The sequence below is a fragment of the Glycine soja genome, chromosome 20, assembly GCF_004193775.1.
Source record: "Glycine soja cultivar W05 chromosome 20, ASM419377v2, whole genome shotgun sequence".
Classification (NCBI taxonomy): domain Eukaryota; kingdom Viridiplantae; phylum Streptophyta; class Magnoliopsida; order Fabales; family Fabaceae; genus Glycine; species Glycine soja.
Window position 1 is genome coordinate 19628756 of NC_041021.1, and position 27247 is coordinate 19656002.

Sequence of the window (27247 nt, forward strand, 5' to 3'; positions counted from 1 at the left end):
AAGAACTATTATAGAATGTCTTTATTTAAAAAAAATTAAAAATTGAGAATTCTAAGATGATTTTCTTGAAAACCGTCTTAAAATGTAAATATTCTAAAATGATTTTTCAAAGAAACATCTTAGATTGTCTTTTTTTTAAAAAAAAAATAAAAATTCTGCTGCCATATAAACAAACAGTTCTTTGAAAATACACCTACCTTAAGAAAATGAAACTAATGCAAAATCAGGACTACAGAAGACAAGTTCTCAAAAAGATGTACAATTGAATTAACGCTCAAGCATTGAATGAAAATAACACCATAATTCACCTAAACCTACTAAAACAATTCAATATACAAAATTAAAAGGGAGGAAAAAACAAGCAGGATGTATAGTATTAGTTTTTGTGCGACCAAAATGGATGCAACTGCCTGGATGGAAAATCTTGAAAATTACCTTGTTCCTGATGTTCTTCCAAAACTCGTGTCTCAGATTTTTGTGTAGAATAATCAATTGGTGACATGCAATATTTTGCATCTAAATACTATATCATTTTAATTAATCTTATACAAAATTTCATTATGCAATCTATATAAGAATTTTTCTTATTAATTTACACAAGAGATTCCATGTATAGAAAAGATAGTTCTTTCATGGAAAAAATACAACTTACCAGTTGAGTAGAGCTTATGTTACATCCACCATTACACTGAGAAGGTAAAATCTCATTAAAGTTACTTGAAGGCATCATATGACCAAGAGATGGATTAGACAGAAAGCATCAATAACTATAAATGGAAGAGCCAAGATTTCCATAGCCAAATGCATCTATGGCAGTGATAGGAGGCAATCTATTTGTAAGGAATTCATTTCTATTTTGTAAAAGGTTGTACTTCATGTCTGCTGGAGATTGATTGTATACAATACTTTTCTACCAACAATTTGTTAGTGATATAAACATCATTAGTTGACTATTCCTACCAAATAATTAATAAGCAACAGGGTACAAAATATAGACGGCTAGATACCTTAGACATTGAGATGGTAGGATTGCTTATGGATGAAACTGCATTATTGAGACTTGTGGGTTGTGACTGTGACATGAGCAACACCAACACATCACCAGGTATAGAATTTGAGTCAGCATACCGTGTCAAGGTAAATACAAGCAAATCTCAAAATGTACACCATATACCACTTGAAAGTTTAAAAGAAAGCATGAATAGGTAATTAGCTATTAAAGAGCGAGATCATAGGTCATGGGCATAGATTCATTTCAAGTAGGAAGCCCATCAATATCAATAAGAAAACCAAGCTATAGAACTTAAGTTTGAAAGTTCATTTTCACTTTGGATTTTTGCAATCTAGGATCTGATACAAATGCCTTGATGTTTTGTTCATTCTCAAGAGTTTCCTCATGAACAACATGCTTCACAAACCATTGCTTATCAGATAAAAGGATGCCACTATTTTTATCACCTGCCGCTCCTCTAAGAACATCAAACCCATGCTGCTTATCACTCTGGTAAACATAACTAATGGATAGAAAAAATAATAATAAAATGAGTTATGCAATAATAAAAAACATACTATATCAGAAGTTTGAAATGAAAAAGAAATAAAAAAATGCCTCGCATCCAAGAACTGAGCCGAAGAATCATCTACAATTGCAGACTTCTCTTCCATGTCACTTTTGAAAAATGATTAGAATTAAGAAGGACAAAAGATGTAGTACTAGTGCCATTAATGTAACAAAACTCAAATGTGAACAGTCAGCCCCTAAGGCTTGTAAATGAATTGGAATAACCATTGCAGGATAATCTTCAAATGTTGGCACTTTCAGTTTGGATTCTCCTATACTTAGCCATTGGAAAATTGAAGCATCTCATGACACATCTACAAAGACATCACCAGGAAATTTGTTTGAATGATCTTAATAGAATAATGGCAATCCATTACCAGCCCTTGAGAAAAAATGGTGAAAATATAAGAATAAATAAAGCAACATATCCAAAAAAAAATTGTTTCTACATTGCCTTTTACTGATTCTGACTAAAAAACAAGACACCTTTCTACAAACTTGTGTGAAAATTATATAGAAGTGAGGAATTATAATCATCATCAATGAAAAAATTCACATTTCAAATGGATTGATCACAAGAGTTTACCATGGATCGATGTGGGAGAAAAATCCCAATTTACGTAGGGTTTGAACCCACTCTTTAAATCAATAATTCACAACTATTTTTAAAAGAATGAATGGAAACCACAATTTTTTTACCCGATCAATCAAAATGGTGGAACAAACATTGGGAAACTTCATTACCAAACAAGTGGCACCATAATCCTGCAGTTTTTCAATTTCTTTTCACCTATGCAATATTAAGATCTATTTAGTAAATCGAACATGTAGTCTCCCCTTCAATTTACCTCCCACTTAGACTTATTGTCTCCAAGATAATTTGTGAATGCCTTCTATCCCTAAGGAGAATTTATTGGATTTGCTATTGGAGCAAAGGAAGAAACTAAATAGAACAAGCACGTTATGTAAACAAACACAAAAGAAAATTATGTTAGTATCCTAATAATAAGTAAATAATAAACAAAACTTAAAACACTGCTAGTATTCCTCTTATTTCCTAAGCTAGACTCTTTTAATCAGTGGGATGCAACATTAAATAGTTTTTTTAAAATTTATTTATATATGAAAACAAAATCAAAATGGAGAAAGTACCATCCGATTCAAAGCAAAGATGTGCACTTTGAAGAAGAGAGGCAACATCTTCATCCTAACACTCACCGGGGAGGGTGAGCACCGTCTCAACCCGACACTCCTTGATTCCATCCAATCCTGCCTCCATCGCGTCCCCCAAGAAGCCACTGCCTCCTCCGCCCTCGTCACCACCGTGCACGACAAATTCTTCTCCAACGCCTACGACATTGCCTGGGCCCAATCATCCGATGAGGTCAAAGAACGCATGATCCTCATGGACTCCCTCCTGCACTCTGTTATTCTCCAATCTCCTCATGCTCCCAAAGCCGACCATAGCCGCCGTCATCGGCCACGCCTCTGCCGCAAGCTACACCCTCGCCTTCGCCTTCACCCACGTTCTTTTGTGCAACGACAGGGGATTCCTCTACATGAGTGAGCTTGACATCAACCTCGTTGTTCCTACGTGGTTCATGGCTCTTTGACCTAGCAGTTTCATTGGAGGAGGGTAGTGGGGGGTTTGGGTTTTTGGGGGTTAGGGTTTTGGAGGGCAAGAGAGGGAAATAGAGGTGGAGGAGGAATGTGGAGTTGGGGGCAGTAGTTGCGTCGGGGAGAAGGTGGAAAGTGGGCATTGGGAAGAGGAAAGGAACGGGCACCGCGAGGTATGTGAAGAGGAACAGGCGCAAGGGATGAAATTAAAATTGCTCACATTCAAAGACGGGTTCATGAAAACCATCTTTGAAATGTTAGCAGTATTTACAAAATTGCCACTACTACACAAACAAAGACGGTTTTTTGACAACTGTCGTTGAGATTGCGTTGTAAAAAGGAGTCTTTTTAATAGTGACTGTCACGGCTCGTCATCATCGTCACCACCGTCTCGACTTGTTGCCACCATCATGACTCATCATTGATACCATGTTGTTGATGTATTATTTATAGGTACATGTTACCTTGCCCACGTGTATGCTGATGTAAAATGCATAAAAATTTCAACTTTTTAAATTGGTTATAATATAACCAATGTAAAAATTCCTTCCATCATTCATACTCACCCAATGTAAAATAATAATATTTTCTACATCGGTTATATTATAACCGATGTAGAATGATACACACAAGTAATATGACCAACGTAAAATAATAATGTTTTCTACATCGATTATAATAAAACCAATGTAAAAATTCCTTCCATCATTTGCACGTGGACATGTGACATGTCCTTTCAACGGACACACAAGTATTTCCTCTTTTTGGGGAAAGCAATTAAAAATTGAATCAAAGCAAATGAAGTTAGAATGGCTATTCCTCACATATCAACAACCATTTGAGTATATTATAACCAATTGTAGGGAGCAATTGCAAAATTTGAGTATTTTTCAGAAATAAAAAATATATTTAAGTCTTTTTTAAATTCATGATTTTGGTCTTTTTCGTTTTTAATTGTAACATTTGATCTCTACTTTTATAAATTTGTGATTGTCGAGTTAATTATAAATTAAGTTTTTAATAGTTAATGATTTTTAATTCATTTATAATTAAGTTTGGTAAAAAAAATAGTTTATAAATAATCTATTTTTTAAGGCTTATAATTAACCTATTAACTCTATTAATCACAATTATTAGTTAATTATCTAACATATGAACCAAAATTGTTAATTTTTAAAACTAGGAAAACCAAATGTTATAATTAAAAATTACTGGGATCAAAATTGTGGATTTGGAAAACCAGGAGGACTAAAACTGAAATTTGGGGGAAAATTCATCTCAAGTGGTAACACAACATAAATCATTTACCCAAAAAACAAAAAGGTTATCTAAATTTAGTATTTTGATAAAAAAAATCACAAAAAAAATTCAAATAATAAATCTATCATTGCATATACCTTTACGAAGATTTATTTTTGTAGCCTGGTTGAAATTTGTGTGAAAGTTATTCTATTTTTAAACAGTCTAGTGTAATATTTAAAGTGAATTGGTTTGAACTCTTTCATAGGGTTTTAGATACATATCTTAACTCATGCATAAATGGGTAGTAGTGTAAAGAGAAGTCTATGTAAATGTAAAGAGAAAGGACAGAGAATATAAGTGAGATGATTGACTTGATTGATTTTATTCTTTTATATGGATTGAATTCTATAGGGATACTATGTAAATTAAGGTGATTAATTACTGTTACTCACTTGCCTTATCAAATTAGTTATTGAGACAATTAGTAAGGTGTGTTCCAATGCTAACTCTCTTAAATTGGGCAAAGCTAAGGTTGCATAGAGCCATCATTTTCATCAACAACAACCGAATGAACAAATACTATGGCCAAGACAGCAAATGCAACTGAATCCACTGAAGCCTCAGTGTGACATGCCCTTCTAAGAAATACCTCAGTCTGGTACTTAAGAGGAAACACATGACTCAATTTTATGAAATTAAAGCAATCCTTCCAAGGAGGGGATCCATCACCAGAGCCATGGTTAGGAGACTCTAGGAAGATTGGGCCAGGAATGCAGGAGAAGACCCTAAGATTCTCATGAGCCTTAGGGTAGATTTTGGGCCCATGGGCTAAGTATGAACCCACTTATCTTTGTACATATTAGATTAAGATTTCATTAATTCTTGGGCCTTGTATTTAGGGTTCCATAGTGTAGGGAGGATACCCCACAAGTTTAGGGTACCCTAGTAATGTAGGATTTTTCATTCCTTGTATTTTAAGGCACCTAGACTAGTTTTTGTATTAGGGGTAGTTTTGTAATTTCACATGCATTAAGTGCACTATTTGATGTTTGTGTTGGGAGAAAAATTTAATTGAATTGGGAGAAGCTCAATCCAATTAAATTTCTAACCAGCCTAAGGGGGAGGTGAGCATTCGTTTGCTACACCTCATTGTCACATCATATAGTCACACATTGTGCATGTCCTTCATGCTTAACATGGCTCATGACACCTAAGCACACTTAGTGAAGAATCTTGGATTGATCTTGAATTAGTGGGTTGAACCATAGCTGAAATTCACTAATCATAATTAGTGAAATTTTGGCTCCAAAGTTGGCTCCATAAATTCAAATTCAAATTCAAGTGAAATTTGAATAGAAATTCAAATCTCCCTCCAATTTTGTGTGACACTTAGGTTATAAATAGAGACTTTGTGTATGCATTTTGCAACTTTGATGATTTGAGAAATTAGACTTCAAAGTTCAGACCTCATTCTCCCTCTTCTCTCTCAAAATTCCATTCCCCTCTCTCCCTCTCCCTCTCCCTCCACTCATCTTCTCCTACCTTCAAGCTCTTATTCATGGCTTCCTATGGTGGTTAGCTTGTTCTTGATTCATCTTCTCTTTGAAGAGGCATCTCCAATCACCTTTCCTCCTTCTCCATTCCACTGACATTAATCTTCAATAAACAAAGGACTCCGTTGATGAAGAAGATCCAAGGCCTACAAGCTCTACATGGAGCTACATTAGAAATCTTCTGATTTGGACTCAAAAGATGATAGAGCAAGAATAGTTATCGCTTTATCAAAAGCTGATACACCAGTGGAAGTTCCAGATTTTACATCCTGAGGTAAAACAACAGAGTTTCTTCAACTTCAAATTTATGCACCAATCTAAGTAACTTGTTATTGATAGGCTTTAAAACTTTGAACATGGTGATACTTACCACCATGATAGTGAAGGTGGCTGCAAAAGAATCCTTATCTTTCAGTCTCTGGTGACATAAGAGGGAGGTTCAGTCTTTGAAGATCCTTGTCTTTCATGCCAATAGAAACGATCCCTAATTTGTGCTTAATCATAAAAGCGATGTCCTTTGGACTAGTAAGAGATGCTGCCATTATAATATTTTCTTCAACATCCTCGTTTTCATCATCAATGATAATCATAAACTATAGAAAGAAAATTGCACCAGCTGTTAGGTTATTCATCAAATGTACACGTAAATAAGAGTATTTATTTACATTTGGATGAAAGACTTGAATAGGCACGAACCTAACACATAAGCCTTACACACAACTGTTAGTCGATGAATACGACTAACTTTAGTGTATAAAACCTGTGTAAATTGTATCAAACTCCTCCAATTTCTGGTTATTTTGTAGTGTTGTAATTACTTTTTGTTAAAGATAGGTAATAAATACGTAGTACTTCCATTTTGTGTATTTAATAATCATTTTCTCTCAATTTCAGGATAATTAGGCAAGTTTTGAAGTGTTGATTTTCACCCTCCTGCTAAGCCAATTTGTTGGCTTAGCGAGCCATTCACTGAGCGCAACAATCCTCGGCTAAGCGCGAGAAAGAATCTGGAAGAAGGATGAACTGTGCTTGTTCGTTGATCAAAGGGCCATCCCGCTAAGCGCACCGCTTCGAGCCATCCGCTGAGCGAGAAAAGCCACGCTAAGCCGAAATTCACTAATGCGCGCTAAGTGGTTCAGATTGCGCTAAGCACACGAGCATGAACAAAGCCACCTATTTAAGCCTGAAATCAGATTTTTGAGAGGAGTTTGGCCTTTTCTTGAAGCTTCTGCATGTCTAGAGAGTTCTAGAGAGAGAAAGGTCCAAGTTCTAGAGAGTTTGAGAGATTTTGTTGTGTGAAGATCTGTAGAGACTAGAGCTGGAAAAGGAAGCCGTCTTGAGAGCTTGAGATGAGTTTGTGAGTGATTGTGAGGTCCTAGCGGTGGAGGAGACATCCCCACCACTTGTATTTCTTCAATCTTTCATCTTTCTCTTCTCTTTGTTGTAAAGGAAGCTTTCCAATTATGGAGAGCTAAATCCTCTATTGGTTCTTCCTTGTAGGTACTTGATGTAAATACTTGCATATCCATTTAATGATGTTTTGTGTGTTCACTGTGCTATCAGAACTTCATTCTACCATGTTTTTGCCTTAATCACGTAGATGCATGTGTTTTTAGGATCATTCAATAGTGGAAACTGGTTTGATTCTTAGAACTTGATAGGATGGGGCTAGTTCGTCATATTTTCACGAGGAATCAGGGTACGATAACCTAGTTGTTGTATGTTTGTCTTAATGCAGTCCTGGCCGAGTTTAGTCCAACAAGAGGAATCTGCGGATGATGCTTGATCAAAATTAGGCTAGACTATCATGAGGAATCAGGGTTTAGCATTTCAGGAGACACCATAGAACACATGGGCATTGTTAAGTAGAGAATATCCTTTTAACATTAGGCACCTATTAGGAAGACCAACATGTTACCTACTTGTCATTACGCATCATTTCTCAAGTGATTTTCCCTTTTAACAGTTAGTTTACACACCTGTTCATAGTAAAAACATCTCTTTTCGCACTAGACACCTACTCACTGAAATAGCTTTACCAAGTAACACAAGTTCCCCGAGAGTTTGATACTCGGTTCTTACCGTTTTATACTACTTGTGCGATCCGGTGCACTTGCTGGAAGCGAACAACAACCAATCAAATTATATTTGTGTACTTCACTCATACATTAGCTTATGTTGGAGAACCAAACCCTATTACATAGCTATTGAGAAAAGAAAACAATTACTCCCAAAAATAATCTATACAATCTAAACATGTTTGGACTTTGGATGATGGAGCTTTTACCTTGTAGGATAAGATTTCATTTTATTTTATTATCTCCACTTTTTGGTATGAACCACAAGTACATTTCATTTAAGATAATTTTGTTAGAGTTAAGTAGGATCACTATATTATTAGTAGTTGTATTGAAGATTTGAATTCGAAACCACTAATAAAGAATGCTTACACTAACATATTTGTTAGACAAAATGGCCGAGAAATATCACAAAACCAACCAACCTTGCCTTGGCGTAATGCATTAAGCGCTTGTTCAATGGAAGAGTAGCCTTTAGAGGGACAATTTGGATTACCTTTGGCATCACTGACAAAGAAATTAGTGGTTTCTAGTGTTATTTTAGAGTCTAACGTTTCAAATGAAGCTGAAGAAGACTCATTATTATTAATTCAAAGTCTAATATTTTCATTATTATTTCAGAGATTGTTGAATTCCTTCTTCTAAAACAACCAAAAGATGGATAGTTGAAATACTAAAAACATGTAAATAAATAATCCTAATAGGTAACAAGCAGTGCAAACCCCTTATTTTATGCATGCAAAATCTCTAACTAATCCTCATAATGTATGTGTTCCAAGAGAATTAGGTTAACATAATTATGCTAAGATAGTTCCTAGTAATAATAGATTGGAACACTAATATTTTTGTCTTGCTTTGTGTCGCATCCTACCCTTCGACGAGAGGGCGGGAGAAAAGCCAAATGTGCGTCTTCCAAAAAAGGAAAACGCGCGGGAGTCGCCACCGACGTTTATTCGAGGAAAACATTAGAAAAACCAAAAAGAGCTCTGCAAATATTGAAAACAAGGGTTCGGGAGTTGTTTACGCATGGGGAAGGTATTAGCACCCCACGCGCCCGTCATAAGGGACAACAGCCTTTAATCGAGTGTGTAACATGACTTCAAAATTATGTATTTTCCCTTTTTATGTTTCTTTATTTTTTTGGGGTCGACAAGGGTGTTGCCCTTGCTCCTACGTATCCTCAGGTGCGATGAGGAATTTAGAACTATGTAGTTCTTTAAGTTTGAATGTTTGTGTGTTTAATTGATTTTATGTTTTTGAAAGATTCATTTAATTGCGAACAAAAAGTCGTTTAAGGTGTTGGACCTTGAAATAATGTTTTAAATTTTGAAAAGCGGAGAGAATCGTTAAGGCGTTGGACCTTGAAACGATCTTTTAAATTTGAAAAGCAGAGAGAATCGTTAAGGCGTTGGACCTTGAAACGATCTCAAGTGATATTTGATAAAAAGAAAATAGTTATGAGTTGGTTTTATCTTGGTTTTGTTTATTAGCTTTCAATCTCTTCAAAAGATGACTTACGACACTGGATGATTGGTTAAAATTTACTTTACAAAAGAAAAAGGATTACCGATGATAGAAAAAAGAGATAAATGTGCATCAAACAACAAATGGGACCCCTAAGGGTGCATAAACCATGTTCAAATCCTTCAAAACAAACACTAATCAGATGACGAATGAAGAACAATGTAGAGGTTGATTACAGTCGTGATTCGGCAGTGCCTAAGCTTCATTTTCTCTTCTTTCTTCTTCTTCTCACTTCTTTCTCTCAAAATCTCTCTATGTTGAACCTTGAAACCTCTTTCTCAGCCCTCTTCATGCCTATTTATTGCAAAAAGGCATTTAGGGGACTTGCAGCTTGCCCAGGCGAGCTGAGACTTAGCCATGAAGTAACTGGCTCGCCTAGGCGAGCTGGTTACTTAACATGGAAGTCTTTTGGTGGCCCAGGCTAGCCTGGGCGAGCTAGGGTCCAGGAAACTCAATAAAAAGACCCTCCCCCCCATTTTTGGTATTTTTCGCATTCTTGATCAAAACACTGAATGATCATTTATTTCGCACTATAACTGGCGTTTAACACCGTAAGTCGACTAGCAAGGATCAAAAGATCAATGAATGATACTCCCCAGATGAAATTAGGGTATGAAACTTTGTTGTTTTTATTGGTTAGGTTCCAAATAAAACAAAATCTGAATTTGTGAAAGGGAAATAAATTGGGACTGGAAGATTTCATCTATGCAAAAATTAAATGTAAAATGAGGTTCTTAGTTTTGTCCATCTATGTATAACAATAGTATCAAACTATTCTGGATAAAGGATTGCCATGACACAACTTGTTTGGTAGAATCTTGTGTAAGTGGAAACATATTTAATAGATAGCATACCAAAGGAATAAATGAATAATAAATGATTTAGAAATCTTAGGTTAGAGACAATTTCAGCTAAAAAAATAAAGCCGAGGCATATGACTTGTTTCATGTTTCAGTAAAACTGACCTGAATTAGGAATTCCAAGTCTAAACCGCCACCAGGTCTCGGATTCAAAAGGAGGAAGCAACAAAATAATGCATTACCTATGTGAAATTAGTTCAGATATTCAGATATCCAATGACATGAGGCAATAGCTGTTGATCAAGTGCAGATATACATACATGAAAAAGAAGAAGAAGAAGAAGCGTTCAAAAAGTTTAAAGGTACCCTTTTCTTAGAAGTATTCATTCAAGACCAGACATGCAATTGAATGAAGAAAAGCTTAAAAGTTTCAACCATCCCAAGATTTGAAAAGGAAAAACTACAGCAAATGGTAGGTGGCAATGTTGTGGGAAGGTAGAATAAATAAAATTTTTACACAAGCATAACATAAGGAGCAAAAATCGATCTTGTAAATTCTATGTATGTTGGTTGTTGAAGAGATCTAGCTTTATGATGTGGAGATACGAGAAGTACATGTACAAGCTGTCAAAATGAAACATGAGATAAAAGGTCCATCCTCAAGATAAAGTTATTCTACTGAATATATGGAAATGCAAAAGTAATATGCAAAATGAAACAACACATTTGGGTGTGACATCATACAGTTTAGACTTCCAATCTATATTGCTTTGTTCATATGGAAGATAACTTAGCTTCAATGTTTTAATTAGAGAAACTAACATGAATAAACTTAGCTATAATTTACTTCTTATGGTGTTTCTCACTATAGTAAACTCAATGTCATCCTTTGGACCGTAAAGATATGACAAACTAAAACAGCTAAACATTAGGATGAAGACATAATGATGTTAAATAAGATGGTTTTTTTTTCAATAATAAATGGATTTTCATATTCACCAAATATTCTACGAGTCATTAGAATCATAGAACAACCCATGACAAGACAAAATATAATTCAAATTTCATACATAGCAAACTAATAAACAAGACTGATATGATTTTCTAACTAAACTTGCATTTTAAGTTCATAATAGCATTTCAGGAACAAAGAGAAGTAATTAGGCACAGATTAATAACAAAAAGTAATCACATACTTCTAGACTAAGTAATGAAGTTTCTTCCAGATTAGGCAAAAAGAACCCCCCCAGCATGGTTATTCCAATGTGCTTTGTATTGAAGAATTGTAAGACAAAATTTAAGTAGATCTCACGAATGTCAAAGAAAACATAATAATATCATAATGTTCCTTAAGTTCTTCATGTGAATTATGTTATCATAATATACTTCAAGTTTAAGAAAATTAAATGAACATAATAAAAAAATAGGAAACAGTAGAAAATTACCAACCACAATTAGGAAAAGCTGTTATAGCAATACAATGTAAATGATAGTTAAGATGCAAGATTGGTCCACACTCCTGTTGAAATTTGAAATTTTGATGCACCAACCACATTGTAAGAAAAATAAGAAGAATTAATTAGTTAAACATTTCAAGAAAAAATATAACGATTATATTTACACAAAATGATTGAATGTACTTCTTCAACTTGATTTTTGTTGTTGTGATTAGCGTTGTAAACAAGACTACCAAAATTCTAAGGTTGACAATGAGCTGCAAGATGCCAAGTTTGCCAGCACAAATAACACATATCCTATCGACGCAAGTACACATTGCAAATAAAAAGCATCGTGCAAGGACTTTGATGCAGACAAATAGTAATAAACAAATATATATTACTGCTTAAATAAATGTCAATTTTTTATGTTACGTTGGAAAAAATATCATCCTATATCATCTAAGTCTTTCTAGATGTCATTTCAATTATTTATTGCGAAGTGTTGTCATGGCCTCGATGTCTAATGGTGTTCCATCAAAAGACCACTACAAAATTTAAAATGATCAAATTAGTCATGTACATCAAACTTTGAATTACAAATTGATACCAAACTAACAATTAAAACTTGTTATAGTAAATATAACTTATTCCATTCATTCTTCAAATCATTGCTGATTATGCACCCCATCCTATGCATGACGTAATATCCACACTCATAGCCTCCAGTTTGAACATGACTCTAAATTAAAAATGAAATATATTTAACATGTTCTACTTACAAAGTTACAAATGTCACTAATTCGAAGAAATCAATTGATTAAATAATGATTTACCTTTGCTTCAATCCAAGGAGGTACAGGTTGATCGGACTTACCTTCCAAACTAGTGGTTAATATCTTCATTGCACTGATTACAAAAACAACATAAATGTATATAATATCAAAATTATTTTTTCGCATCCTACAATTGTTATACAATAAATGAATTATAATTTGAAACAGAACCTATTAATTGCAACTTTGATGTTAATATCAGGCTTCTTACGCAAAGAACAAAACCAAACAACAATATTGTCCCATGGACACAGAACAACAAGCTGCCAATATGCCTTGAAGTCCACAACTATAATTAGGTACTTATAATGCAAATATTTTTTGAATGTACTAGATAAATTTTACTTACTGATTCAAGTAAGCTCCTAAGTACATTTCTCGTTGTGATTCCTTCACCCATGTTTCAATGTAATGTTGACATTCTTGATGTCTATCCTTTGCACTGTGTATAGACTGAGACAACTACAATGTTGACATGCTCTAAGCTGGCTTCAGTTAGATGCCACACTCCAACTATTGCAAAACATGTCTCCTAGGCCTTCCTTAAACTGAAACCCTCTGATAAATCCTTTTCGAAAATTAAACTCACTGCCAGATTCTTATTCTTTGCTAAATGATCTTTTGAGGTTCAATCTTCAGTCTAATCTTCAAAAACTTTATGGTGGTAATTTGCTTTCTCAAATCGAGCCCAATTTCCAAAACTTAGAGGCCCCTTAACAACCAACACAACACTTGAATGGTGGCAGAAATACTAGTTGTAAAGAATAACAAAAGCAATTTGGTTCCATAAATAATATTGCGGACCCTTCACTATCAAATTCACTTCCAAATCTGATTTCTGCCTCACCTGAATGTTCCCCAGTCAAGGAAGCAGAAAACATTGTGGTAAACTCGAAGGATTGTTCCACCTCCTTTGAATGTGGGGTGATTTCATGGATGAAGAAACAACTGAGACTTATTGGAAAGGTTTCATGGAGTAAGTGTGCTTTGCATTATAAAAATTATACTATTAAAAATTAATTTTATTATTATGAGCTAATTGCATGATGTATATTATTATGTAATTATGGTATTTAGGATAATTGTAAATCCTTATTTTCATTACTCTTTGCATATAAGTCTTTTCTGGGTATTTGAAAAACATGGATTCCATCACATCCCCTTTTTCTCTCCTCTCAACATCGTATCAGAGCAATGAATTAGAGAAGGAACTTGCATAGCTAAGATAACAAATCATACAACTATTAACATAACACTAACCTAAAGTTCTTCACCATTTTCGGGTGACGTGATGTGCCAACTCCTTGCAATATTTTCAACCAGATGCTTTATTCTCTTATTCACAAAAAATACCTTAGTCTGTTTTATTTCCTTACAGATTACTCGACCTCTTTCCTCCTTAAGTCTTTGGTCCTAAATGTTTTATTCATAATCTCAATCCAGGCTTCATAAACTCTTAGGCCAGTCTCATGTTTAGAGACTGGAGAGAAAGTGGAAGCAAAAATCCAACAACAATGAATGTCTAGTAGATAAGGGATAGGGCCAAAGGTTGGTAGGGAAATTCATATATTAGTCACTTTCAAGGCCTAACATTCTCTATAGCATAATAAGTTAGTTTATGTAATGTCCTACTAAAAGGCATTTAGAGGCAGCCAACTGTGTATTGAAATATCTCAAGGGTGCTCTAGCCAAAGGAATTCCAATTAGGAAATGATGCAATCCTACACCCCAAGGGCATTGGATAGAAGACTCCAAAAAGATTGGGCCAGATATGCAGGAGAAGGCCCTAGGGTTCTCATGGGCATTAGGGTAGATTTTGGGCCCATGAGCTCAGTATGAGCCCACTTATCTTTGTACATATTAGATTAGGATTTCATTATTTTTGGGCCTTGTATTTAGGGCTCCATAATATAGGTAGGGTACCCTAGAAATGTAGGATTTTTCAGCCCTTGTATTTTAGGGCACCTAGACTAGTTTTTGTATTAGGGGTAGTTTTGTAATTTCATTAGTATTAAGTGAATATTTAATGTGTGTGTTGGGAAATAAATTTAATTGAATTGGAAGAAGCCCAATCCAATTAAATTTTAGAGGGAGAGGTGATCATTTGCTTGCTACACCCCATTGCCACATCATATAGTCACACTTTGTACATGTTCTTCATGCTTTACATACCACATGACACCTAAGCACACTTAGTGGAGAATCTTGGACTTGATCTTGGATTAGTGGGCTTAACCATATCTAAAATTCACTAATCATAATTAGTGAAATTTTGGCTCCAAAATTTGGCTCCATAAATTCAATTTCAAATTCAAGTGAAATTTGAATAGAAATATTCAAATTTCCCTCCAATTTTGTGTGACACTTAAGCTATAAATAGAGGCTATGTGTGTGCATTTTTTGAACTTTGATCATTTGAGAATTACACTTCAAAGTTCAGACCTCATTTGAGGCACAAAATTTCGTGCTCCTTCTCTCCCTCTTCCTCCACTCATCTTCTCCTACCTTCAAACTCTTATCCATGGCTTCCTATGGTGGTGAGCTTCTTCTTGACTCATCTTCTCCTTGAAGTGGCATATCCAATCATCTTTCTTCCTTCTCCATTCCACTGCCATTCATCTTCAAGAAACAAAGGACTCCATTGATGAAAAAGATCCAAGGCCTACTGGCTCCACATGGAGCTACATCAAGAAATGCAGGACAAGAGACATTAAAGGGTTTGCAAATTCTAATTGGGCTACATAAACCAAAGTTAGTAAGTCCATGATTAGGTATGGATAAAGGCATGGGGAAACTTTGTTACATGGAGAAGCAAAATACAATCAGTTGTGGGAAGGAGGAGCGCTAAAGCTGACTTCATAGCAATCGTATAAGGATTAGGTCTAAATTTAGATTGAAACTCCACAAGACCTAAAATTCTCTAGACAAGGTATAGAGTTATGTAGTGACAGTGAATCAACAACAACATAGTTCACCATGGCCCAACAAAACATGAAAAATTGATTGGAATTTGATCAAATATGAAATTATTTTAGGGGGTAATAATATCTTCACATTCAAACATGTGGATAATCTTTAACTACCTGAGATATATGTCTCCTATTAGTTTTCCTCTGCTGCTTCTCTTTTGTTATAAAAAAAATATAATTTCAACATATGTTGCTTTCTAATTTCTATGAAGAGTAGCTTTCATTTAGCATATATTTCCTATAGTGATACTTCTTCAACAGAGTAGGTTATATCAATTCATCACTCTAGCAGCTTCACTATTTCTTTTACTACTTCATCCCAAAATAGAAGAAATCAAAATTTACAAGGTGAAAGCTTTCTTGTTGATCAATGTAGGTTCTGTATGGTTAGTTTTTATAATAAATGATTCAAGACATGGAATGCTATCTGGCCAAAGGAATTGTTGTAAATTATGAGATGCAGAAAGCTAATACATCAATTTTTCTTGTGCATAATACTATATGGTTTTAGATTCTATGTGATTGCAGGTTTCATGTTTGGTTCTCTTAATGCTCCATGATCCTTCCTAGTAATATTAATCTTAACTATAAAAGTTAAATACAAATGACTTAATAGTTTAGACACCTTTATAGCTTGAAAATGGTTGAAGTATCATTTAAAATTATTGCACTCCTAGCAGTTATTAGAAGTATGTTATTAATATAAACTAGCAATATTTACAATAAGCATGTGTGAAGATTTAAGCATTGTAAAGAACTTCATTATTGTAATTAGATGTGATGGAAATTAGAGGAAATTTGGGATCTTGCCTTTTGTTATGAATGATATTTTTCAATTAATCAAATAAGCATAGGATTATTGAGAAAAACAAATTTTCTTACAAATCACTAAAAGTTTGTTTTCTTGCCTTTGAATTTTAAATAAATCTTGGATAGTTTAGTCTTTGCAATTGTTACACCTGCTATTTATTTTTCTGTTTTAGTTACCTATTGCAATCCCAATAAAATCAAACAACAGTTTAGATTTTTTTAGCGAGTTTCAAATTGGTTGTAAGCTTGCAAATAAGCATTCTCATTTATGAAATATTTTATTCTTTCTTCAATTTTAATCTCTTCTAGTTCCAGTATTTTGTTTCTTTTTCAAATCTGATATTTAACTGGTATAAAGAGTTGGCTTCCTTTGTGTTTGGGGGCAAAGAGTTGAGTGCAAACACTAGTGAGGTTGACAAATTTATTTTCAGGTATCTAAGTCAAAATATGTCCACTTCTAGTAATTCATCTATAATTCCAGTGTTTAAAGGTAAAACTATCACATATGGAGGCTGAGGTTGCTGGCCAAGAACATAGTTTACAAACTACCAAGGATTTCTACGATTTAAAGCTAACACCAAGGGCCTAGTATAGCATAATTGACTCTTAATTAATCCAACTTGGATTCAGGAGTGAAAATCAAACAAGTCTATATTTGATATAAATGATTGTGGTTTGTAACTTGTAGTGTCACTTTATGTTGATGACATGCTTGTGATAGGAAGTAATTTACCTTTGCTGACCAAGTTCAAAATGGAAATGGAAGACATGTTTGAGGCAATTGATCTTTGGCATCATGAATTACTTTGTTGGAATGAAAGTATTCCAATGTGCCTCGATTATATTTATTTACAAATAAAATATGTTGTTATTTGTTAACAATCTCAAGTGTAAGTTAGAATCATGCAAAGAAGTACCAACTTTGCTAGCATAAAGTGAGAAAAATTCTATGAATGATGCTGAGAAACTTGAAGAACCCTCTGCATATAGAAGCTTAAAGTTTATTGTACTTGATGTTTCCAACTATTTTACTTTCAAGATTCTTGAGTTCACCAAGCAATGTTCTCATCATCTCATGGGAGTAGCAAAAAGGGTGTTGATATATGTTAACGGTACAACAAGACAGGATTCTCTTGGATTGAGGATGATTAGTGGTCAGTTTTGTGGACTTTAATTTTGTGCCACAAGACAGACATTTTGATGTCAGGATTGTTTGCATTACTCAAGCTAGTGACCTTATCTATTGGTCTTGTACTTCTGAATGCTTTTATATTAGTTTCTGAGGGTAATGGAAGTCTCAAATATGAGGGTTATGTATTGCTGGTATCACTTTTCATTATAAAGTATAATTATCTCCCTATAACAAAGGCAGTGGTATTTCCGCACTAGGCTAGTTAGGATAAAAGTTAGGTCAGTACTTACAGCAGCCATTTATAAAAAAGTATTGAGGTCATCGAGTTCAGCTACATTGCATCACTCTGGTGGTTCGGTAATTGATTATGTGACTGTGGATTGTTATAGAATTGGAGAATTCCCATTTTGGTTTCACCAGACGTGGACATCAAGCTTTCAACTATGTATTGCATTAGTAATACTTTTTCATGCTATTGGGCTAGCAAATATTACCTAACCCCCAATAATTTACTTTTTAATGAACAAACATACTTTAGATCAAAACCTTATTCCATTTGGAAGGTGATAGTTAATGTACAAACATACTTTTGATTAAAACCTTGTCCCATTTTGGTTTTCTAATGATCTAGGTAGTCGAGTGTCTTCGTGTGGTTGAAGTGAAATGGAGCAGGTGAAACACAAGTTAGCCATGATAAATGTGATTTTCTCTAAAAAGTAATTAACACTTACCCTAATTTAGGAAGAGGCTAGGACAAACTAACTGTAAAATCGAAGGCATGGAAAACAAAAGGGATCTTAATTAAAAAAACCTATCTATGTATAAAGGAGTTCATTGAACTATCAAACGAACAAGTGGGACCAAAAGAAAGAAAAATAAAAGAAGAAAACCCTAATACGTTTGGTAAAGGGAGCAACCCTAATATGAAGTGTTTTTATTCACAACCACCACATACAAGTCACAACTACCTTAATCAATTGAACATATTAAACTGATTATTGAGCTAAAACACACAAAAGCAAAATCATGTGACTCTATCCACTAATAAGAAAAACTATTTAAAAAAGATGCATATATGTGGTCCTTGCCTTCCATTTGGTCTGTCCATATGTCATTGTTTTTCAACCAAATACAAAGATAGAGAAACCACCCAACGCTAAAGACAAAATGAGGGCAGCCTCAACTGATTCCACCAACCTGGCCAATTTACACCCCTTTTTATTACATCTAATTATCATACATTATTCAATTGTGATAATATGGATGTAGGACCCGTTGCTATCACCATATGGGAACATTATCTTTAACTATCACCAGTTGCTAATAATGGAGGTAACAATTGGGATTTGGAAGGTGCATGATATGACCAATGGAGCAACGATGGTAATATTATCTCCTTCTTTTACATATGTGTCGCCAATTCATGGTATAATATTATCTCCTGAGTATGTTGTAAGGCAACACCCTGGCTTATCTCAAATGGTGGATTTAGCTACATGAATTAGTGCCTCTGAACTAAACTCTAGAAAGTTTCAAAAACACAAATTTTTAGTAAAACCATTTAGAGCTTGGTCGTTTTTTATGTTTTTTTCCATACTATTTTGTTAGGTTTGTCTCTAATAATTTTAATTAGAATAATGTTTAAATTGATGTGCTTTTCTTACTAGAGCTTTCATTGGTCTTCTCACACCATGAAATTATTTTTGGTGATTTTTGTTTGGTAATCTTATTAGTTAATATTTGCTTCTAAATTTTCTCGCAGATAGATTGGTTCCTAATCTTAATGTTCTAGCATGTGATATTCATTTCCTTATTTGATTTTTGTACAGATGTATTTCAAAATTATTTCCTGTCGATCTCAACAAATAGAACATCAACTTACACATTTGGTTCTCTAATATCCAATTTATTACAGACATCTAATATTGGTTTCAGAATTAGCTTAAGTACTATCAAGTTTTTCAATATCATGCCAAACACCATAAAAATAGACAACATTGAATTTTCAAATGCTATCAAGTACCTGAAAGTTGTCAAATAGCACTCAGTAGTACTTCATCTCATCCCATCGTCCATCTCCAACGCCAACCAAAATAATCGAGAGAGGATAATGACTGATAATCAGAATAGGTCAACATTTAAGACAGATACATACACTACACAAAAGGTTACAAAATATCACAAAAAAAGGTTACAATACAAATTACTCTACCAGGCAGCAACAATATAATTAATGGTTGCTCATTCTTGTGAACTTAGCTTTCAACGCGGTTCATTTGGATTTCTGGTTACCTGAAAAAACAAAAACAGAAGTAGGGTAACTCAATTCAGTCATTGCATGAAAATAAAATAATGGGGGGAAAATGGAAAAAACCTATCTATCAGCAGTAATCACAAGAACATGATATTGACCATTGTTTCTTTCCACGATGTCAATTGTTGCATCATTTACAGGGGAAAATCATTAACAACCTATAAATGAGGGAAGTTTTATAATTTAATCTAATATATACCTAATTCCTCTACCTTGGGAATGTTTCCTCCTTGAAATAAAAGAAAAACTAAGAAATTTCAACTAGTTCTTACCAGCAAGAGTGGTGGACAAAGAAGATCCAAATAATGCCATTCTTCTAGGGTAACAAATTTCAACTAGTTCTTCCACTGAGGTACTCAAGTTACTCTAATGTAGGACCTTTTTTAGAAGGAATCATGATTGAATAAACGAAGGTATCAATTGATTCACCAGTAATCCCCACAAGAACAAATTCCATTTTTTAAAGGATGGACATTAATTGCATTTGAGACCCTATCCTTGATAAGTGTAATAATTGCGGTAGTCGTATTTTAGTTATTTTGTTTTTTTGTGTAAGAAGGGTCCTTGGTAGGTTTTGAAGGACACGAGAATGGGCAATCGATAATAATGGGACTGGGTTGCAACAACAACATCAGCCAAGCTTTGCTAGTCGCATTCAATCATAGCCATGGCCATATGAGTATCTAGCAATGCCATGCCATGCCTATTCAACATTCATTGAATCATTTCATTTAATTTCCGCCCTTTCTATTCTTTGTTTCCAGAAATGAAACATACTAATGAACAAACTTAACTAACTAACAAAATTACTAGACTCCCATAGAATCACAAAACCCATAACACCAAACCCAAAAAAAAAGGAAAAGAAACAAACAAAAATTTGGTCCTCATATTCTACCACATTGACTGAGGAGATTCCATTATGAATAAACAAACATAAATTGCGCACAATAATTTCCCTCCTAGGCACTAGCCCCAAGCTAGCAGCTCAAGTATATAGAACAAGAATGAAATTCAAAGAATATATAGGGAGTTCATAAGTGCTACAAATAAAGGTACTTTACCTATATGATGACAGCGCGATGGTGATAAAGGGCACGAATGACAGTTACTGTGGAGTAGACGGTTGAGAGAGGCTGACGGAGGGCGAGACTAGGTGACGGAGGGCATGAACGAGGTAAGGGATGAATGAGCTAGCTAGAGAGGGATTTCAAATAGGACATGATGGTAATTTCGTAATTAAAGGAAATTAAAACGATGACGGTTATCGTAGAAAACTGTCATTATTTTTTCCCTTTAACTACAAAATTGCCACCATGGTACATTCTAAGATGATTCCTTATAACTGTTTTAGAATGTGTGTCATAAAAAAAAAATTCACTCCACTAATTACAAAAATGTCACCGCGTCACATTCTAAAATGGTTCTGCATAACCGTCTTAGAATGCATCGTAAAATAATTATTTTTAGTAGTGTTGATTTAGTCGAGGTAATGGGTCAGTAATTCAATCGGTGGACCAGTAATCGGCCCAATTTAACATGATATATATTAAAACTTCAAAATTATATATGTATCTATTATATATAATTATATAACTAATATTATTTGATTAAGAAAAGTTCATCCATACTCTAAACTCCAAAATAACAATTGATAATAATAAGACATCAAAATGGCATCGTAGAGGTGATCCATTTACTAGTCCAATCAGAATCCGATGACCTAATCGACCTGGTTTGGTTAGGTCATCCCCAGTCGATTGCATGATCGATCCAATAGTGAAACCGACTCGGTTAGGCCATTAAGTCTCTATTGAACCGATCTAGTCGATCAGACCGAACTGGGTTTCATAGCACTGACTCCTCCATAAGGGTATGACACATTGCAACCAAAACTCAAAATTAATAATATGCCATGTTAGTTTTTGCAAGCTTGCATTCAACTAATCCATATTACAACACTACTAGAAAATAGTTTTTTAACATCGGTTGTTTTCGATTTTCAACATCGATTTTTAACCGATGTTGAAACCACCGACGTTAACATTATCAATGCTAACATTGGTTTTCAAAAAACCGATGTTAATATACACTACACGACATCGGTTTTTAAGAAAAAACCGATGTCGTATAGTACAAAATGTAAAAAAAACAAAAACTACAAAAACAACATCGGTTTTAGTCAAAATCGATGTTGAATTGCGTATTCTGAAGCGCTTACTACATCGGTTATGAACAAACCGATGTAGAAAGTACCTTTACAACATCGATTTTTGGAAAAATTGATGTTAAATGTGCTTATGATATCGGTTTTAGTAAAAACTGATGTAGAAAATGCCTTTTACATCAGTTTTAGACTAACCGATGTTATTTTTTGCAAAAAAATTGAATATTTTGTCTATTTTTACAATGAACCAACCAGAATCAATTTATAAAAAATATATTAATTTTAAATTAAAATATTGTTTTCATTACAATATCACATTACTTACAATGTCATAATATTAATCTAGAAACAAATTTAAATGATAGTTATGAAACTGTAAGGTATAAATATTACTTATTCTCAACTTACTCACATATATATCCTACCACAAAGTAAAAAACTAGATTTTTTGCATTTGAAAAACAAAAAACTTTTTCTCTTTGTCAAGATACAGAAAAGAGGAGACAAGATATAGTGCATTATCATATGATATATTAGCTCCCTAATAATGTATCAGTTTAGAACAAAAGTAGAATTCAGGTTATCAACATTTCTTTGATAGTAGGATGCTCCTATACAATCAAGAATAACATCAACACTATGTTTTAATCTCATGTCCTATGTTGCTCTAGTTTTAAATCAAACCTATAACAAAACTTCATATCGTGTAGTGTCCCATGCAAACATAATGCTAGCCTAAAAGTGAAACCAACAAAGGAAACACACAAAGTAAAATTAAATATTTACCTGATGCTGTCGCTATTCTAGACGCAACTTTTCCAAATGCCTTTGATCTGGTCTTAACCTAGAATCAGTAAGTGGCAGCTTTTCCTACATATGCACAAATAGAAGTGATAATAAATATTGAGCACAAGCACTCACATTGCTTGTGATAATGCTAAAGGAGGACCAAAGAATTGGCTTATATAAGATATACTACAACTAGGTGATTTAAAATAATGAATTTGGTTTAATTACACTATATTAGGCAGGTTTTAAGGATTAAATAATCAATTTATATAATTAAATTTAATTTAAAATCAATTCATCTGTTACAAAACTTTATGTTAGAATTTGTATATTTAAAGTGATGAAATCACTATTTCAAATCTAATAATTTTTATTTTATAAAAAAATCTAATAATTTTTCTATTTTTGAACATCTTAAACAATATAAATCAAATCAAACGTTTTAAAACAATATAAGCATTTTTTTTATCTCTTTATGTCTAAAATCAATTTTGACATGATTATGATTGTGTATTTGAAGTAACTTAAGCAAACATATTATTTTAGAAAGTAGAATAATATTTTAAATATCTCTATTATTAACTTTGTACTTTCATATAAAATTTTATTTTTTTGATATAGTTACAAAATTGATATTAAACGTTTAAAATTAGCTATTAATTATAGTAAGAATTAAACCAGAAAAAAACAACTAAAAAAAAGATTTTTTATATTAAAATTAAAAGAAAAACTCAATTGTAACGCATTTATTTTTTAATGGAAGGACATGCATATTTTGAATGTGAGAAATATAAATTAAGCATTTTTTATGTGAATATATTTTACTTTAACGTAATATATAAGAAAACCTACAAGAAAATGATAGATAAATGCACAGTAACAGAGGGAATGGAATCGAATAAAGTATATAATATCCTAACACTAAAAGCATTGAATGGAATCAAATAAGGTATATAATATCCAATTAGAGGATCTGGATCCAGGAAAATGGTATAGGAGATTTCTGCTTAGGATTAAAAGTTTGCAAAGAAGACCAAACAATGTACAAGTATCAACTGAAATTTATTAGAAATCATGATTTTGTATATCTCATTTTTTATTTAGCAAGTCTCACTTCTGATTTTATAGTTTTAAATTAATTTTTTTAACAAAGATTAAAGAGTGTTTGCATTTTAAAAAAGCACACAAAAATGAAGAAACAAAATATGCATTTGAGAGAGACAAAGTGATATTAACACACCTAGAAAAAAGGCCCACTATGGCTACAAAACCGGTCTTCATAGTAGAAATGAAGATTGTGCCCATACCGATGACGGGGATCAATCCATAAAGTATAAGGAAACCTTAGCCTCAACTAATTGGCTTCCAAGAGCATATGACCAAACAAAAGAAGTACTATTATCTTTAAAAAATGAATTTATAACTTATATATAAGTCAAGATGTTGACGTATGAGCTTACAAGTTCAAGCCTTAGTGCTAATTTATGTGCCTTATCATCTTTGGTCAAACCTTTTTCCACCTAACAACAAAAAGAAAAAGGTACATTGATTGGAATTTATTATCTTTGATCAAACCTCTTTGAATATGTGGTCCTAGTCAAGTTATATTAAGTTCATTATCTTTTGAGCAATGAAAATGGTTCAAAAAAGACTAAAATATGGTCTCAAATATTGAAGCAAAGTACTGACCTACAACATTTTGTAAGCTGCAGTAGAACTTACTGCTAGGGGATGCCTGTCAAGAGACCTAAGATATGAAAAAAAAAAATATGTCAACAACTTGAATTATGGATCTCTTTATCTCTAGAGTCATGACTGGTTGTGTTTGTATTTGTTTTGATAAAAAAAATGAACTATCAAACTTCATTAGTAGAGGAAATACATTAAAATAAAAATGCTACTGACATTGAAACAATTGCACATTAATAATCACACTAATCAGCCCACTGGGTCCTTTTTCCATTATCATCTTTGCACCAAACCATACAATGAAAGCATTACTACTAAAAATAACAAAATAACCCAAACCTAGACCCACTCCAACTATATATAGAACCTTCATGAATTCCTGATTTGTAAGCATCTACAAGAAATTTGTTTAAACTAGATACTGCTTGCTTTTCCCCGGTAAAGGAAGCAACCTGAAAATACACATGGAGAGAGAAAATACAATTATCATGGCACTTCAAGACATAAGTAACCACTTCCTTAAACATTTTTATAAAAGTGTTTCACTGAGAATTAAAGAAATTGGGGTTACCTATATACTTCCAGATAAATAAAAGGGTTGTTCTGATGGCAAGGTCTCCCAATGGGATCTAAAAGATGTACTAAACATTAACAAAGGAAGTTATGGCCTATAGTAATCTCCAGCTTCAAAATTCTAAGATAGTCTACTCTACAAAAAGTTCCAGTTCACGAGTTCTACTTTATTTCGAATCCTAACTAACATGCGATTTTTTTCTTTTTCTTTTAATTAGCATATTAGAGAAATTAAGAAGAACCCAAGATCGCTAAATTATCTAAGCATTCAATTTTGAAGTTAAAGGTAGTAATTATTGTAAATGGAATGCATTGAAGCTGGCATAATTGAATGAAATTTTCAAATATGATATGGAGTAACCACAACACAGGAACTAGAAGTCTTACACTATGGGGAACCATCAATGAATGATGCTCAAGTTGGAACCAAATTCCGATGAGGAAAGTGAGCGGTGGGAGAGCATTTTGGTGCAGTAAACTCGAGTATCTGCAACACAGTTCAACTCTGAGAGTTAGAAATTGAACCTGAGATTATTTCTTTTTGTTAAATGAAAGAGTTAATATAGAGAGAGTTTACCGCGAAAAGAGATTGAAAGAGAGGCAAAGGGTCAAATAGAGCAAACCCTTTTGACTTTCCTATTTGTTTATCAAACCCTAATGATCCTTCTTCAATTTTGCTGTACAAGGAGAAGTGCGCAAGAAGCTTATCCGCGGGGAGGTCCGATGGTCTACGGGGAGTTCCCAACAGCAACGAGTTGCGTCACCGTCACACAAACGTTGATGTGCTTGATGGGCTTGGGGAGGGTGAGAAGCGCACAGTTGAGGATGACGTACAAAGGCCTCCTCGAGGTCGCCGAAGATGGAGAAGAGAGAGCGGAGGCCATCGATGGTGGTGTCCCAGCCATGGCCGCGGAGGAAGAGCTTGTGCTGGGAGACATCGTGGTCCACGATGGTGCGCAGTGGTGGTGCCCCAGCCATGGCCGCGGAGGAAGAGCTTGTGCTGGGAGACATCATGGTCCACGATGGTGCGCACAGCAGCAAGGACATCGAGGTGGCACACCACCGCGTCCTAAAGGATGTCAAGGAACTGGTCGGGGGTGAAGCGCTAGATGAGCTTGCGGGCTTCGAAGGGGGAGAGCTTAAGGGGGTCAGAAGAGTTGTTGTTGAGAACGAGAAAGCTTCAATAAAAGGAAAATTAAAACTCAACATCGGTTTTTGTAAAATCAATGTTAACGTGACGATGTTAACATCGGTTTTTCAAAAACCGATGTTAACATCGTTATGTTAACGTTGGTTTTTTTAATAACTGATGTTAATATTGTCATGTTAACATCGGTTTTTTAATAACCGATGTTAATATCATCACGTTAACATCGGTTTTTTTAAAATACCGATGTTAACAAAATCAATTTATTTACAAAAATGTCACCGTTCGTTCGTTAACATGAGTTTTATAAAAAAACCGATGTTAAAATAACGATATTTAAAGTATTTTTTTTAGTAGTGCAAAAGGAAAAGAATAATATGCACATAATATTATACAACTAGAATATTAGAAAATAACTTAAATTATATCGTCTCGTTTCAATAGCAATACTCCATTAAATTGTGGTGGATTGGTGGCTTCGCCAAGAAACTTTCCTTTTCTTTTTATCGTCCATAAATTTTTACACTTATTTTTCTTCCCCTTTTTCATTCTTATAGTAATTGGTACCAATATTTTTTAACATTCAGCCACAAAATTAAAAACAATTACCTACGACTAATATCATCATTAGGCACAAAAACCAAAAGAGCTGGAGGGTTCCGTGGTATCCAATTATATATTGGTTTTCAAAATTATTGGAGAGTTATGATAGGTTGAAGGATCTTTCTTTTTATTTTATTTTTCTTATGCTCTATTTGATAAAGATGATAAAAATAAAATAAATAAAAATAAAAGAAACATATTTAAATTAAAGTAATTTGTAGAAGGTATGAGACTCACTAATTGAATTTTCACTTCTTCGATTCTCTCTATTTTTACTCTAAACCCAAACTATATATAGCAATCGAATGGTTAAAGACATGCTTATTCCTTTCAATTCAATACAAGGATAGATTTTTTTATGAATTATTTTTTTAATGATTTAAAGAAGAGTAAATACCTCTTTTTAC

The 27247-nt window shown here is 33.7% G+C and overlaps 2 pseudogenes; one reads left to right on the forward strand and one right to left on the reverse strand.

Moving 5' to 3' along the window:
• Window positions 1-2732: 2732 nt before the first annotated feature.
• On the forward strand, window positions 2733-3174 carry LOC114403232 (annotated as a pseudogene).
• Window positions 3175-6143: 2969 nt separating this feature from the next.
• LOC114401902 lies at window positions 6144-26028 on the reverse strand (annotated as a pseudogene).
• Window positions 26029-27247: the final 1219 nt, after the last annotated feature.